Here is a 15,448-nt window from a genome sequence, read left to right on the forward strand (position 1 = left end):
TGGTGTCCAGGGTGTCCCATGATGTCCCACAGTGTTTCATGGTGTCTCAGTGTCCCCTGTGTCCCATAGTGTCCCATGATGTTCCAGAGTGCCTGGTAGTTACCGCCCGTGGTACTGGGTTTGCAGGGGCGAGACGTGGCCTCCCCACTTCCCCATCCTTTGTGCCGTTCATGCGCAGGGCAACATCTCTGCAAATCCACGCGCGACAGCCTTGGGACTCCTGCCGGTAGCTTTGCCACTTCATGAGTGGAGGGCCAGCATCCTTCAGGTTGAGAGGATTGTACAGGAATTACAGAAAACCATGTATGTTTTACTAGTTTGTCACACAGTGGACGGGTGAAAATGGGCTCACTTGGTTGCTGTGACAAAAGCACGAAAAACTCATCCCAGGGCATCACTGAGAAGATACTGAGACGAAACCGACCGCCTGGCAGATGCCGACGGAGAGGGGGGCACAGGCCAGGCATCTGCTCAAGGTGGTGCCTGCTGCTGGCCAGGGCCTGGACCCAGCAGGTCCTCGGGGGCCCTCTCCGGTCAGGGGCAGGGGGCTCTGCCCGGGGCGGCTGTGGGCGGGGGGCATGGACCCCGGGCTCTGGGCCCCGGAGCTTGAGCCCCGTGCCTGCAGGCCTGCACAGCAGACTTCCCAAACAGGCATCACTCTCCTGGGGACAGCAGTGTTGAACGGGGATGGGGGGTTGGAGGTGGAGGTGGGTGGGTGGAGGGGGTGTTCCCTCCTCGACGAGGACACATGTCTGGTCCCCTCGCCCTTGGGGGAATGACAGCAACTCGCACGTCTGGCCACCGTCCCAGCCACGACACTGGCATGATCTCACCCACAGGCTCTGTTCTCCATCCCCACCTGAGTGTCTCCAAGCCCCCCGCACCTTTCCTGGGAACACCTGTCTGTACTAAGAGCCTAGCAACTGCTAGGAGAACCCAGTCTCCCACAAACAGTGCAACATTTGCCAGAATTTTAGAAAGACGTGGTCAGAATATTATAAACGCTGCCCAGAATGAAGGGACCCCACACCTAAAGAATGGGAAAGCTGAGCAGATGTCCAGGTGAGGTTGAACAGACCACATCGGTGATGTTTCTCCCTGTGTCGTAGTTTAGTCACACTTTCCTGGTTCTGGAACTTCCCGCACAGCGCGCTGGGGAGATCAGTGAGGAGCGGGGGGCACAGAGCGGGAGAGCTTGGACTCCGGGCATGTCTGCTGGCTAAAAGACAGCCTGTGCTTTCTGAACAGAAAAGCAGCTGTTTCCAGCTGGCCTGGGGACCAGGGCCGGGGCTGGACGTGGCCTGATTCCCCGATTCCTGTAGCCACCCCCCCCAATGCAGCATGTACTTGTCCGTGGCCTGAAGACTCTACCTTCGCCCTAGAGCACAGATATTGATAAGCTGGGCGTGCAAGGCGACGGGAAGGGCCCGTTTGCTCCAGAGTAAGTTGTTGGGATTCTTTGTTTTCAAGGGGGCAGCGGAAGGCAGGGAGCATTTGGAGAGGCGGAGGGTGGGGGGGATAGCAGATGGGGGAAATGTGAATGGAAGGGACTGGGTTGGCTGGGGCTTGGGCTGTCACACTGTCACTCTTCTGTCTGTTGCCCTAGGGAAGGGAAGGGAGAAGCATGGGAACACTAAGGGAGGGGAAGGGCCCATTGGTGTGGACTTTGTGAAGTGCCTGGGGTTGCCCCCTTGGCCCACCCTCTCGGGCCCCACTCTCCTGGGCAGGGCACAGATCAGCCGGGGCTCCAACCCCCACCCTGTCCTGTAGGTCCTACCAACCCTCCAGAGCTTAAAATACTTCTGACACTTCTCTGTGGGAAATGCCTTCACAGACTGTTTTGAAGGAATCCAACCCAAATTAATAATATTACATCATTATTCAAACATATACTGGACGTATTTTGCACCCTGTTCCCAGGAGACGTGTGGACAGAAGCATCGTGCGAACTGTGCTGGCCTTGCTGGCGTGGGCTGGCTTTCTGGAAATGTCCAGAGTCACTCTGTCAGGCTGTGTCTCAGAGCCCTGACCGCCATGAGATACACCAAGCCCTTTAGCTCTGATAGAACCCCATGGAACCTCAGAGAATGACCGTTGTTCCTTCAGTCCCCTCGCGTTTCCAGATTGTGACTAACCCACTCTGGTATGACGTGCTGATACTGTTGGCTTGTTCAGCAAATCAAGAGACCACGAATTCCCATGGTTGGTCCTGTGAACACCCTCCCAGGCACGTCCCAAGACCGGTACGCGGGTGCCTGCCGCCAGGAAGACACATCCAGATGTCTCTCAGGAACCGTAAACGGGCCACATTCCAAAGATCTGCTCTTCGATATCCCTGAATGACAACGAGAGGTTTTTAGTGGGTTGTGTTGACATGGCACAAGCTTGTTTACCAGTCATTCTGGGAGCGCCCAGAAGCTGTCTCACGTGATTCTGCAATCCCAGATACTTGACAGATGGAAACAGAAAATTCTGCCATATGGAACTCATGCCTGATCAGGCATTACATAGTAAAATACTTTGCAGTTAAAGCTTTCTCTTTCTTTTTTTTTTTTAACGATTTTATTTATTTATTTGAGAGAGAGGGAGAGAGAGGGAGAGAGAGAGTGCGCACAGAGAGAGAGAAAAAACAAACAGGGGGAGGGGCAGAGGCAGAGGGAGAAGCAGCCTCCCCGATGAACAGGGAGCGCAACTCAGGGCTTGATCCCAGGACCCTGAGATCATGACCTGAGCCAAAGGCAGACGCCCAGCTGACTGAGTCACCCAGGCGCCCAGTTAAAGTTTTCTTTATCAGATTTTTTTCATTATAGAATTCCACGTGCTCCGTGTGACCAAAGATACCAGATATACAAAGAAAAAGGAGTCCCTGTTCCCGGTGCCCCAAGGCCCTCCTTGCTAAGTAGCAAAGATGAATCTGGAGTGGGTTCCTCCAACCTTCTCCAGTCAGCATTAGGGTTACTATTATCCTTGCTGGTGGCGATGCTATGCTATGAATTTTGCAATTAAAATAAAAAAGACAAATGAAATTATTTTTTAAGTTTATCTAAGAAAATATTCATCTGATGTTAGAAAAATCCTTGTGCCCTTGTCCAGCAAAAAAGGTTGATTTTCTCAGTGTGAATGAAAGGGGCCCCAGGCCGCATCCCCGTGGTCACCAAGGACAAGGCGATCAGGCTGGTGGTTGTCAGGCTCCAAAATAATCAGAGTGTTACTATGGGCGTGTCGCTGCTTTGGGGTCCCGTCCCTCAGCGAGGGAAGACCCGCACATCTGCGCCCATCAGTAGGAGCGAGCGTCACCCGGGCTGCAGGCACCTTCACACCACCTCTCGGTGACTCATCTCATTCCCGGATGGAGGGAAATGCAGAGCACTCATCACCACCACCGATTCTGGATTTTCCAGGGATGTTCTCGTTCATGAAAATTCATTCCCCATGTCGGTTATAATGTCACGTCGGGAGAAATGGGTGGTCATCAAGCAGATGTGGCCACGTGCGGCCGGGGGGAGGGGCACCTTCCCTCCACCGGCTGCAAGGGTTTAAAGCCCCTTGACGGGTCCTTCCATGGGATCCTCTTCCAGCTGCCTTAGAACAAATAAGGGCACCTCCGTGCACAGTAAACCCAAAGTGAAAAAGTGATCGCCTTTCATCAGAATTCTCTTCGTCAAATAATAATTGCTTAAAATAGCAAAAACCACACAAAAAATGAGCCCAGGGCAAGGTATACACCTGTGCTCTCCTGCTTAAGACCACCATCAAACCAACACATGAGAGACTGGTAAACAGATAAGAAAACCTCTCCCATGGCTTCCACGGCTCCAGCTGGGTTCTCACGACATCTCTTCTATTCGTGTATCAACTAATGTGACTGCAGATCATTGCTCAGTTATTTTTCATTCTCAAAAAACTTACAGGGCACCTGGGTGGCTCAGTTGGTTAAGCATCTGCCTTCAGCTCAGGTCATGATCTTGGGGTCCTGGGATCAGCCCCACGTTGGGCTCCCTGCTCAGAGGGGAGTCTGCTTCTCCCTCTGCCACTCTCCTCCCCCCCCCATGGTCTCTCTCTCTCTCTCAGATAAATAAATAAAATCTTAAAAAAAACTTAGTATCTTATAGACTCTTACGATCAAGTACAAATTTTATAAATCATAATAAATAGAAGCACTACCTCTCTAGTGACATTTTAACAACCTCATGGCTATATAATAGTAAAATTTAAATTATTATTTAAATTATTTAAAATTTAAATTAAAATTTAAAAACTAAAAGGAAAGGAAGCAAAGGAAAAGAGAAAGCCCCCCTCGATCACTCTAATCTTGGTCAAAAAGATTAATTTTCTCTTGCTTCCCCTTTTCTGGGTTTCTTTAAGCAGGCAGAGAAATAAGAATTAAACTAAAGTACTTCATGCGTTATGCACCTGGAATTAAATATCAGCTAGGATTTCAACATGGATGTGGTTCATCTTTAAGTTGATACTTAATTGTCAGGCTGAAACAGTTTGGGCTTTGGGTCAGTTCCTCCTGACCTTCCATTCACGGAAGGACTGAATGAACTCTTACTTACCTCCCGTAACTAAGATTTGAAGCCCCTGCTTAGGCTTTTTCACCCCTGTAAGCTCATTTATTCATACTGGTGCTCATAGTTGGTGCATAGTTTGGAATGTTGGTGTTCTCTGGAGGTTTTAAAGATTTTTATTATTTATTTGACAGAGAGAGAGACAGCCAGTGAGAGAGGGAACACAGGCAGGGGGAGTGGGAGAGGAAGAAGCAGGCTCCCGGTGGATGAGCCTGATGTGGGGCTCGATCCCAGGACTCTGGGATCACGCCCTGAGCCAAAGGCAGACGCCCAATGACTAAGCCACGCAGGCGCCCCTCTCTGGAGGTTTTAAAGGAAAGGTAATAATCGAGGAGCTCATGTTGGGGGGTGGGGGGGGCTGTCCCGCACCAGTGTCTGATCCCTTCAGGTCATGGTCATCTGCGGCTGCTTCCTGAACACACTGCAGACTCGCAGACCAGCAGCCCTCCCTGCAGGCGTCTGTGCAGAAGTCACGGTCACACCTGAAAGCTCAGGCATCGCCTTCTTCCTGGAACCAGCCCTCCACCCACAGCTCCCTTCCCGCTCTCCCCTGACTTGGGCAATGGCCCCCCTGAGATGGAGCTATTTTTACCCATAAAAGGGGACTTGTATTCTGTTTTTTCAGCACGTGGAGAAGTCTACAGGCAGGTGGGATGACCCAAGCAGCTATTTCAGGTGAATTGGATGAAACCGTGTTCCGGAAATCACACAGTTTTCTACCCACGGGTTTGGACTGCCCCCTCATCTGTGGGAGATCTAAGTCGGCTGGGATTGTCCATCACCAGGAGACTTCAGCAATCCTGTTCATAATGGAACGTTTACTCTGTTTACACTTCGATTACCTTTTATATTCATCTTTACCTAAAGTATTAGCCAAATAAGATCGTCATCTGGTGATTTCCCAACATAGCAGCAAGAAAGCTGGTAACTCAAAAATCCATTTGTGGGCAGTGGCCGTAGCAACGGGAAATGGGCAAACAAGTTGATGTCCTTTCGCTAACAAGAACGCAAGTGAGGGGCCCTGGACGCTGGGAAGCATGGGGGGATTTTTAACATCGCTTCCTCGGTGTTAGACCCTGCTAGTCGCTGACACGGGAACCCCACCCACGGCTTCTCGAGGCCTGATCTGCAGCCGTGTGTGTGAGGTGCCAGCTCGTACAGCCTGCAGAAGGTGCCAGAGCTGCGTGTGTCTTCAGTTCTCGGAAGGGACAAGTCGACAGGCACCTGGGCGGGAGCCACACGCCAGCACATCTAGGGCTTTGCCCACTTATGAAGTAAAGACAAACGACTGCCTAACCTTGGTTTTCACCACCCATAAAAAGCATTTGAGTAGAGAAACAGAGAAGCAAAATCTGCTGTGAGGGTTCTTTGCTTTCCAGAAATAAAACCCAGCTCTGCTCCCACTTGAGCAGAAAAGGACAGTTCCGAGAAAGCCATGGGGTCCAAGGAGGACAGGGGAGAGGCTGAGCAAGCAGGCTGGGGAAGGGCGGGGGGGCTGCAGGCATTGAAAGGGGGTCTGTCAGGTTCTGGGGAAAGGGCAGCAGTGGTTTTACCTTACATGCTGGGGGGGCGGGGGCGGTCAGGGGAGATGGGGATATTTGACCAGAGAAGGGTGGGGTGATGCTGGCCGCCACCGCAACTCAGGAACATGGAGCGCCCTGCCTGTGCTGGGCACATGGTAGCCACAGTCATTCACTCACCAAGTGCTGACTGTGGGCTGGCGCTGGCCTGAGAGCTGGGATGCATGTCTGTAGGCCATTCATGCAGGGGGAGAAAGAAAACGCAGGTCGAATGAGACAATCATGTGCAGTGGGGGCGGCCGACTGCTGTGGTGGGTCAGGTAGCCGGGTAGACACCACTGGGAAGGGGAGTCTGAGCGAAGACTTTAAGAAGGTCAGGGGCTGGCCACAAGGAAGCTGGCGTGCATTGAGCCGAGAGCCCAGAGGACAGGTGTGGGCATAGGACGGATCACACAGGGTCTTGCGGGGACCCCCATGAGCACAGACGGGACAAGCAGGTTTAAGAAGTTGCCGCCGAGGGGGCGCCTGGGTGGCGCAGCGGTTGAGCGTCTGCCTTCGGCTCAGGGCGTGATCCCAGCGTTATGGGATCGAGCCCCACATCAGGCTCCTCCACTATGAGCCTGCTTCTTCCTCTCCCACTCCCCCTGCTTGTGTTCCCTCTCTCGCTGGCTGTCTCTCTCTCTGTCGAATAAATAAAATCTTTAAAAAAAAAAAAAAAGAAGTTGCCGCCCAAGTCTACACAGCTGTTTGTGGCAGAGCTGGAACTCCAGCCGTCTTTGCTCTGTGTGGAGCTGACCTGCTCTTTCTTGCTCTTCTAACAATAGTCCCGGCCCCTAATGCCCGGCGCTGGTTACAGTCCTCCTTACCGTCTTCACAAGCGGCAGAATCGATTTTTCTCTGACACGAGAGACTGTACACATATGAACCCGTTTCCTTATCTTGACATCCTTGTGAGATAGACGTCGCTTTGCAGAGAGGAAGACCGAGGCCCAGAAAGGCTGGTCGGCCTGCCCACCGTCACCCAGAGCAAGTGCGGGAGGTGAGAGCCACACCTCCCCAGGCCGGAGCCTGACCACTGCCCCGCGTGCGAGCCGCGGGCTTCAAGGACGGAGGGAGGAAGCCTGTAGCAGCAGCATCAACGAAGAACCACCCTCCCACGCGGCTTTCATTTTCTTCCGTCAGGTGAGGACCCCGCCCTGGCTGGGCCCTGAGAGCCGGGCGGGCGAGGCTTGCGGCAGAAAAACTCAGGACCTCCGCCTCCCTGGGCGTAACTGCTGAGCCCCTGGGAAGGCACGCCGGCTGTCAAGGTAACACACTCCTTGCGTGCTGACCTAAGACCCTTGACCTGTCACAGAACTAATTTCTTTCTTTGAGATCTGCAGGCCACTGGCCTTGGGGAATGAAGGACCAGAGCGTCCCCAGGCCACAGAGGCCTGAAGTCTGCTTGAAGCTGCCTGGGCTTTCTGATCAGCCCAGCCGTCTGTTAGCGAAATGTTTTTTTTTTGTTGTTGTTGTTTGTTTGTTTGTTTTGTCTTGTTTTAAGTAGACTCCACACCCAGTGTGAAGCCCAACGTTGGGCTTGAACACACGACCCTGAGATTAAGACGTGAGCTGAGATCAAGAGTCGGACACTTCACCGACTGAGCCGCTCAGGTGCCCCTGAAAATGTTGTTCTTTTTTAAGGTCACACACACGACTTTACTGACCTCCCTTTGCGCGTCTCTAGACCTTGCCCTCCTTTGAAGAAAGAGCACAACCATCCCTGGGCAGGAAGGAACCAGAACTTCTTGCACAACCTGGGAGCACTGAGGTAACTCTGTAGCCGACCTCATCAGTCTGCACGTGGTCAAGAAATGTCACAGCCCGCCGGGCCGCAGTCTCTTATCCGATTAAACCCCTTTACACAGCCCTGGGCCAGGCGGAACACTGGGAGTTGGCCTTTGGACAAGAGCCCGCCTTCTCCCCAGGTGTCCGGCCTCCTGAATAAAGCTCATATTCCTTTTCAATCAAAACTGGGCTCTTGAGTGTTGGCCTTTCTAGAGCCCCGGGCAACAGAACATGGGTTTCTGTAACACACTCTGCAAGCCAGGCAGGAAAGCCAGCCCTCCCACACTTGGGCCAATGAGCCAGTCGGCCCCACAGTGCCCTCGGGATTTCTCCTCACTTCCAGGCTAGTCATCCTAGGTCAGGGGGACCAGCCGCTCCAGGTTGGTTGGACTTGGAAGGAGCCCAGGGGGCCCGACCCTGCAACCACCGAGACTGTTTGTGTCTCAGGGAAGCTCCCGGCTGATTTCCGACCAACACCAACTGCCAGTTTCACTTTTTGGTTTGAGTGGAAACGGAAGGAGCCTTTGGGGAAGCCGATGAGCCCCTGGACCTGGTCAGTCCGTCGGCGTCCAGGCCGCCACACGTTTCTCATTTGTGAAGCTCTGGGGGCTTGGGCAAGGCTTTGCGGAGAAACTAAGGCCTTGGGCCATGGTGTTTGTGTTTGAAATTTGGAGCAGATCTGTCTTGGTGTATGTGTGTGGTGTGTTGTGTTAAGTTCATGTATAATGGGAAATTCTATTTCTGTCCCCCCAACAGCCCATCGGGCCATATCTTCAATAAATGGAAAGACTATAACGAAAAGCCAGGGACTAAGAAAAGGATGATTTTTGTTGTTGTAACACCACCTGGCCTGTACACACTGGGAAGCCCCCCAACTTCAGGGGAAGAACTTGCTAACAGCTGCTTCTAGTTATTGTTTTGTTTCTTCGGTGTTCATTCCGAACTTTTGCCCAGGAAGATGGGGAATACTCCTTATGTTCCCAAAGAAAGTCCATTAGGACAGATTTTATTTATTTATTTATTTATTTATTTATTTATTTATTTATTTTAGGGCATATTTTAAATAAATAGTGCAAAGAGCTGAAAAGCAATCAGAGGAAAAGCCTGTTTTGCGGGAAGGGGAGACAGAAACAGAGGTAATGGAATGTTAGTCCAGAATTATTTTTTTTTAGATTTATTTATTTATTTAAGAGGGGAGGGGCAGAGGGAGAGGGAGAGAAAGAATCCTCAACCAGTCTCCCTACTGAGTGTGGAGACTGATGTGGGGCTTGATCCCTGGACCCCGAGATCATGACTGGAGCCGAAATCAAGAATCAGCTGCTTAACCAACTGGGCCACCCAGGCGCCCCTAACCCAGACTTTAAATCCACCTCCAGCCTTGCCAGCGGCACCCCTGCCCCCTCTGCCTCTCCTCCCCCTCCTGTTTCTGCACCACCATGGGCACGGCTGTGTAACGGGCTTCTATGCCATCCTCGGTGCCCCTGGCTCCTGGTCCTCTTATGTCACTATTGAGGAGCAGAAAGCCCTCAAGCTGTTGGGTCACTTCCCTATGGGGTTCAAACCAAGGCAGCTCCCAAATCAACATGAAGGGTCGCAGGGCTCCCCTGGACTTAAACCACCCAGATTTCTCCAAAGGTACCCCAAATAAAATTGACAGTGGGGAACAAATTGATTGACTTTTTAATGGACACAAGTACATCATATTTGGTATGAAAGCTAATTCAAGGTTGTTAGTTTAACTGAAATAGACATGTCTTTAACATTATCAGCATTAAATATAAAACTTTCATTCTACCAAGGTTTACTAAAGGTCAAATAAGCTCATGTTATTTCTGTTGCAATTTGTCAGCAAAAGACAGCTTAAAATGATCGTTAACTTTGTCTGTCTCATGAAGTGTTCTTGGGCAATTAAGACAGTTTTCAAAATCTTTGGTAACCTGAAACCTTGAAGTTTTGCTAAATTATAAATTGGGCTGAATTCATTGGATAGCTAAGTCTTTCCCAAATGAGATAAAATGCTGAAACACTGATCACTAGAATTAAGGATTATCTGCCTTTGATGTCTTACTGCGGGGCAACTAAGTATACTTGGGTCTGTTGGAAAACAGGCTTTGTGCCTTCCTGAAAGACTGTACTATGAAAAATGCATGTTCCTAAAAATTACGAAATGTATTCATGAATTTGCAATCTAAGGAATCCTGGTGTAACAGACAGTTCACAATTGGTTACTACTTAGTTTTCACTAGAGACTAAGGTTTCTAAGAGTTAAAATTCTGCTAAATGTAGTGAAGCCTGATAGAAATGACCAGGAAAGCAACTCCGTATGTAGCAAAGTAGGAGATGTGAAAGAAAGGTATAAGGAATGAGAATACATTTTTGTTGAGGTGAAAGGAAGTAATTTTGTCCTAAAATGCAACAGGGATACCTGGGTGGCTCAGTTGGTTGGGTGTCCGACTTGATTTGGGCTCAGGTTGTGATCTCAGAGTCATGAGATGGAACCCCCCCCCACCGCACCCCCGATGGGCTCTGTGTTCAGCCCAGAGTCTGCTTGGGACTGTTTCTCTCCCTTCCTCTCTGCTCCTCCCTCCCAATCACACGCCCTCTGTCTGTCTCTCCCTCTAAAACAAATAAATAAATATTTTTTAAAAATGAGATTGTTTACTTAGAAAGAAGGCTTAGGACAAAATCTGAATGCAAAAGAAAGTTGTAGAAGGCTCGCGAAGGAAGCTTTAGAAAAGAATTTTATGTGTGGTCAGGACTGAGATTGAAATGAATGGATTTTTTTTTTAAGATTTATCTATTTTTAGAGAGAGAGAGAGAGAGAGAGAGCACACAAGGCGGGGAGGGGCAAAGGGAGAGGGAGTCCTAAACAGGCTCCATGCCCAGAGCAGAGCCTGACATGGGACTCAATCTCACCATCCTGAGATCTCAACGCAGAGATCAAGACCTGAGCTGAAACCAAGAGTGGGAAGCTTAACTGACTGAGCCCCCCAGGCGCCCCTGAAATGAATGGATTTTGAAAGTACACTGGTATAAGATTGAAATGCTGCTTTTCTCTCTGTTAAAAAGACAAAGTTTTCTTGGATTGGACAAAAAATTTCTTGGATTTTTTTAAATTAAAAAACCTTTTTTTTAAAAAGATTTTATTTATGTGACAGAGAGAGACACAGCGAGAGAGGGAACACAAGCAGGGGGAGTGGGAGAGGGAGAAGCAGACTTCCCACTGAGCGGGGAGCCCGACGCGGGGCTCGATCATGAAGCCAACAGAGCCCCTTGGAAATGTTGGTCTGATACCATGCTTACAGAGTCCTTACTGGGTGAGTAAAAATGTCACTTCCTGGCAGGTGCAGGAAACTTCAGGATACTTTGGGGGCCCTCAAGAACAGGAATTTGCCCAAATCTACAGGTATTGCAGGTGTGTCTGATGGCAAGCATTTGGCTTGGCTTCTGGCCTTGAAAGCCTATGAAAAGTTCAATCTAGAAATTCCTTACGAAAATTTCCAGCAAAGCAAGTTTGAAAGAATCTATACGATCAATCACTATTCTTGCTGAGCTTATTTAAATAATTAGGCAAACTTTGTGAGAATTGGACTTGTTTTTCAAATGAATTAGTCTTGATTTGGCCCTCTTTGAAAATGAGGGTGATTTTAGAGAAAAAAATAATGTTTCAATAACACAACTTTGTGGATGTTAAATTCTAGTTCTGATTATCTTTGAATGTTTGTTGTTTGCCTAAGCTAGGCAACTTGAGGTAAACTTCAGAGAAACTGTCACAATAGTGCAATCCTCATGCTTGTTGTTCTGTGAGGATAATAACAGGACCCTGAGACATATGATTATTTGAACAGCTGAACAATAGGATGGACTTCCCAGCAATTGTGTAACTCAGCTATCACCTTGACCAATTCTATGTGGCCAGGATGACAAAACCACTCCTTAAAAGCTGGAGTGAGTGTTCCCCACTCCATGGTGTTAGTATGGACTTGTGGAAATAGTAGATGGTCCCACTTCCCTTATCATTGGATAGACGAAGCACTTGGGGGTGCCATATCCCCAGACAGGTCTTCTCCCACTTGCCAGAGATTCCTCAGAATTGGAATATTGTTAAGGTTACACATCAGGCAGAGAGGGATTCTTGGTGGTTTTATCCCGTGGCCGTATTTGTCCTAGGAGCCACCTCTGTTGATGTAAACCTGCAAGTAGAGGCTTTAAGCCAAGCATACAGAGGCCACCTTTAACCAAATCTGACAGTCAGACCCACAGATTTGGAAGGTGGGTCTCCAAAACTGAATGGCCCTTGGTGTCTTCACTGCAGCTCACAGAGGAACCTGTGCTCTCACTAAAACAGAGTGCTGTGTATGTTCCAAATTACCTGAAAAATGTAGCCGAAGTTGTGAAAAGTTTAGGCAAACAAATCACAGCTATAGACGCCCTCACTATAAGTTCTTTTAGCATTTGGGTAAATTCAGTATCTTCCAAATGTAAATATACCCTATTAAGCATTGCTGTATTTCTTGTTCTCCTTCTCTTTGGTTGTTGTTTGACTTTTTACATCTGTCAAGCCAGAGCTCATGCTATCGGGAATGGCTTGGAGTTGCCCTTATTTTTCTCCTCAGTGCAAATGCTGGAAACAAGATTCCCCCACTCCGTAAAAGTCTTCCACTCCAAAATCCCTTTGTCATCCCTGATCAGCAGGAAGTAGCTACAGAAGACAGCCCCTAATCCCATGGTTACGGAAAGAGGAAATTGACCATGGGGATTCATAGCCACCCGGCTGGTCTTAAGGGTTAACTTGCTCAAGGTAACACACTCCTTGCTTGCTGACCTAAGACCCTTGATCTGTCAGAGAACTAATTTTCTTTCTTTGAGATTTGCAGGCCACTGACCTTGGGGAATGAAGGACCAGAACGTCCCCAGGCCACAGAGGCCTGAAGTCTGTTTGAAGCTGCCTGGGTTTTCTGATCAGCACAGCAATATGTTGACAAAGAGTTTTCCTTTTTCAAGGTTACACACATGACTTTGCTGACCTCCCTTTGCACGTCTGTAGACCTTGCCCTCCTTTGCAGGAAGAAGAGCTAAGTTTTGATAGGAAAGGAATATGAGCTTTATTCAGGAGGCTGGTCACCTGGGGAGAAGGAGGACTCTTGTCCAAAGGCCAACTCCTGGTTTTCTGCCTGGCCCAGAGATGTGTAAAGGGGTTTAATTGGTTAAGGGGGTGCAATGGGCCGATGACATTTCTTGATCATGTGCAGACTAAGAGGTCAGCTACAGTTTTCTCAGTGCTCCCAGGTTGTGCCAGGAGCTCTGGTTTCTTGGTACCCAGGGGTGGGTGCAAGAGTTCTCTTGAGTATTGGCCTTTCAATACATGGGCAGCTGAATTTGGGTTTTGCTAACCCTCCAGGTGGAGTAGACACGTTACAGGTAAAAGGAAGGAACTCCAGATGCATTTCCTTATCACTGGGACATGGCCCCCCACATGGATTGGGCTCACTCACAGCTTCCCCATCCCAGGACGCCCAGGCCACACCTCCTACCCTCCCATTCCAGGATTTGGACCTGTGAAAGCACCGAAAGTTGGAAATGATGTAACTTGACTGAATAATAAACACAGAGGATGACTGCTGTTTCCATAGTTATTTAGCCTAATGAGGTGTTCTCAGCCTATGTATTTAGGGTAATTCTTCGTATCCCTGCATGCAGCACCCACATAGGGTGCCCCGAGTGCCTAGTAATTTCCAAGATAGAGGGAGGATCCAAAACCTCAGCGCTTTCTGGGAGGAAGGAATCCAACCTAAAACAGAGCAAGAAAAAACATTTCGTAGCAGGGACCACGAGCAATCAACCCCGACCCCCCCCCCCCCCCCCCCCCCGGCCCCAGGTGGCCGTTGAATAGAACAACAGCCACCTGGTGAGGGAGACAGTGAACAGTGTCTCAGTGTCTCAACAACAGTGAAGAATGACTGGAGACGCTGGCCCAGGGCACGGAGTGTGTGTCAGTCACCAGGGGCGGCTGGCTTCTGTTATGACAACGGCAGGAGATGTGGGGGCCACGGTGAGTCCCGGGCCTGACGTGTCCAGATCAGGGACCCTGCCAGCAGGAGCTGCGCCAGAGCACGGGGCTCGAGGCTGGGGGTGGGGTGGGGGGGGGACGACTCAAGTTTGGGTTGGTGGGGCAAGGAGAGACAAAGACCACCGCGGCCGCAGAGGCAACAGAGGGACCAGAGGAGTGGGGAGGACCAGCCTCACTGTGAGGCCACCTGTGCTCCGGGTTTGGCCCAGGCTGGACGCTGGCCTGATTTTTTCTCTAGGGAATTGGCGGAGATTAAAATCGCCTAACTAACATTGCCTGCCAGGCCTGTAAAGCCACTTTATGTAAAATACCACTGCGGAAAAACAAACATTACATTGTTTGCTGGCATGTGGATTTTTTCTTTTTATTTTGCAAGAATAAAGCTAGCAAGGAGAGTGGATTGTTATACCCCTCCGATTTTCATGACAAAGCCTCAGGAAGAAAGGAAATTTATTACATTCTTAAATACTCTTGCTGATAATGTAGATTTCTTTGTCATTAAAATGGCTTTTAAACGGCAGCACCATTAAATGTTTTTTTTCTCCTTCTCAGCTGAGTTAAGAGCTCTTCTGTGTTGGACCCTGGCTGCCCCTGGATAGTTCAAAAGAGAGCCAAAACACAGCTCTGCGGTCGGGGTGGGCTCTAAAACCTTACTTCCTGCACCCTAGCCACATGGACAAGTTACTTAAATTTATCATGAGCACAGCAACTTAAAATCCATGCAAATTCTGTTTCTTTCCTCCTCATCGTTTATAGAGAAGAAACTTTGCAAACATAGGTCCTAAGAGGGCGTCACAGCTTCCCTGTGATGGACGCTGGAAGGAGTCTGGAGAAATGTTCCTTCCTGGTGTGAATGTCTGAGGGACCTGCCTCCTGGCTTTCCCGAAAGTGAACTTTCTCCAGGACGCTGGGGGACAGCACCGCACAGAGCCAAGTTGCCCCTGGCTAGGTCAGTGTATGGACAGGATGAGCCCTTAAGTGTGTGTGGCCAGGGGTCCCAAGGCGATGGCTTCCTGATTGCATGCACGAGTGAGGTCCCTGGAATCCAGAGCCAGGCAGGGATCCGTCCCCAGAGCGTGCCGGGGTGTAGACAATGTCAGAGTTGGACACGTGGGGGAGGCAGCTGACTCCTCCTCTTCTCAGCCACCAGCCTGGAGGTACAGGGCCAAAGTGACACCGTGGTGGGGACCGTGTAGACACGGCCATGGGGCCTCCTGCCTTCCCATGCTCCTCTCATCTCGCCAGGAGACCGTGCTGTAGGTGGAGCCCCGGGTCTGGCCAGTTGGTCCCATTGGGCTCCAAGGCCACAGGCCCGGCTGTGTGACCACGAGAGAGCCAACTGCACTGCCAGAGGAGCACCTGAGAAGACCCTGCGGGGCCCTCCCGCTCTCCAGTGCGTCCCCCGAGGACCACACCAGCTCCTTCATCATAAAAGGCAGAGGCACTATTCGTGTTTTCTC

This window comes from Ursus arctos, unplaced genomic scaffold (assembly GCF_023065955.2).
Source record: "Ursus arctos isolate Adak ecotype North America unplaced genomic scaffold, UrsArc2.0 scaffold_13, whole genome shotgun sequence".
Lineage (NCBI taxonomy): Eukaryota > Metazoa > Chordata > Mammalia > Carnivora > Ursidae > Ursus > Ursus arctos.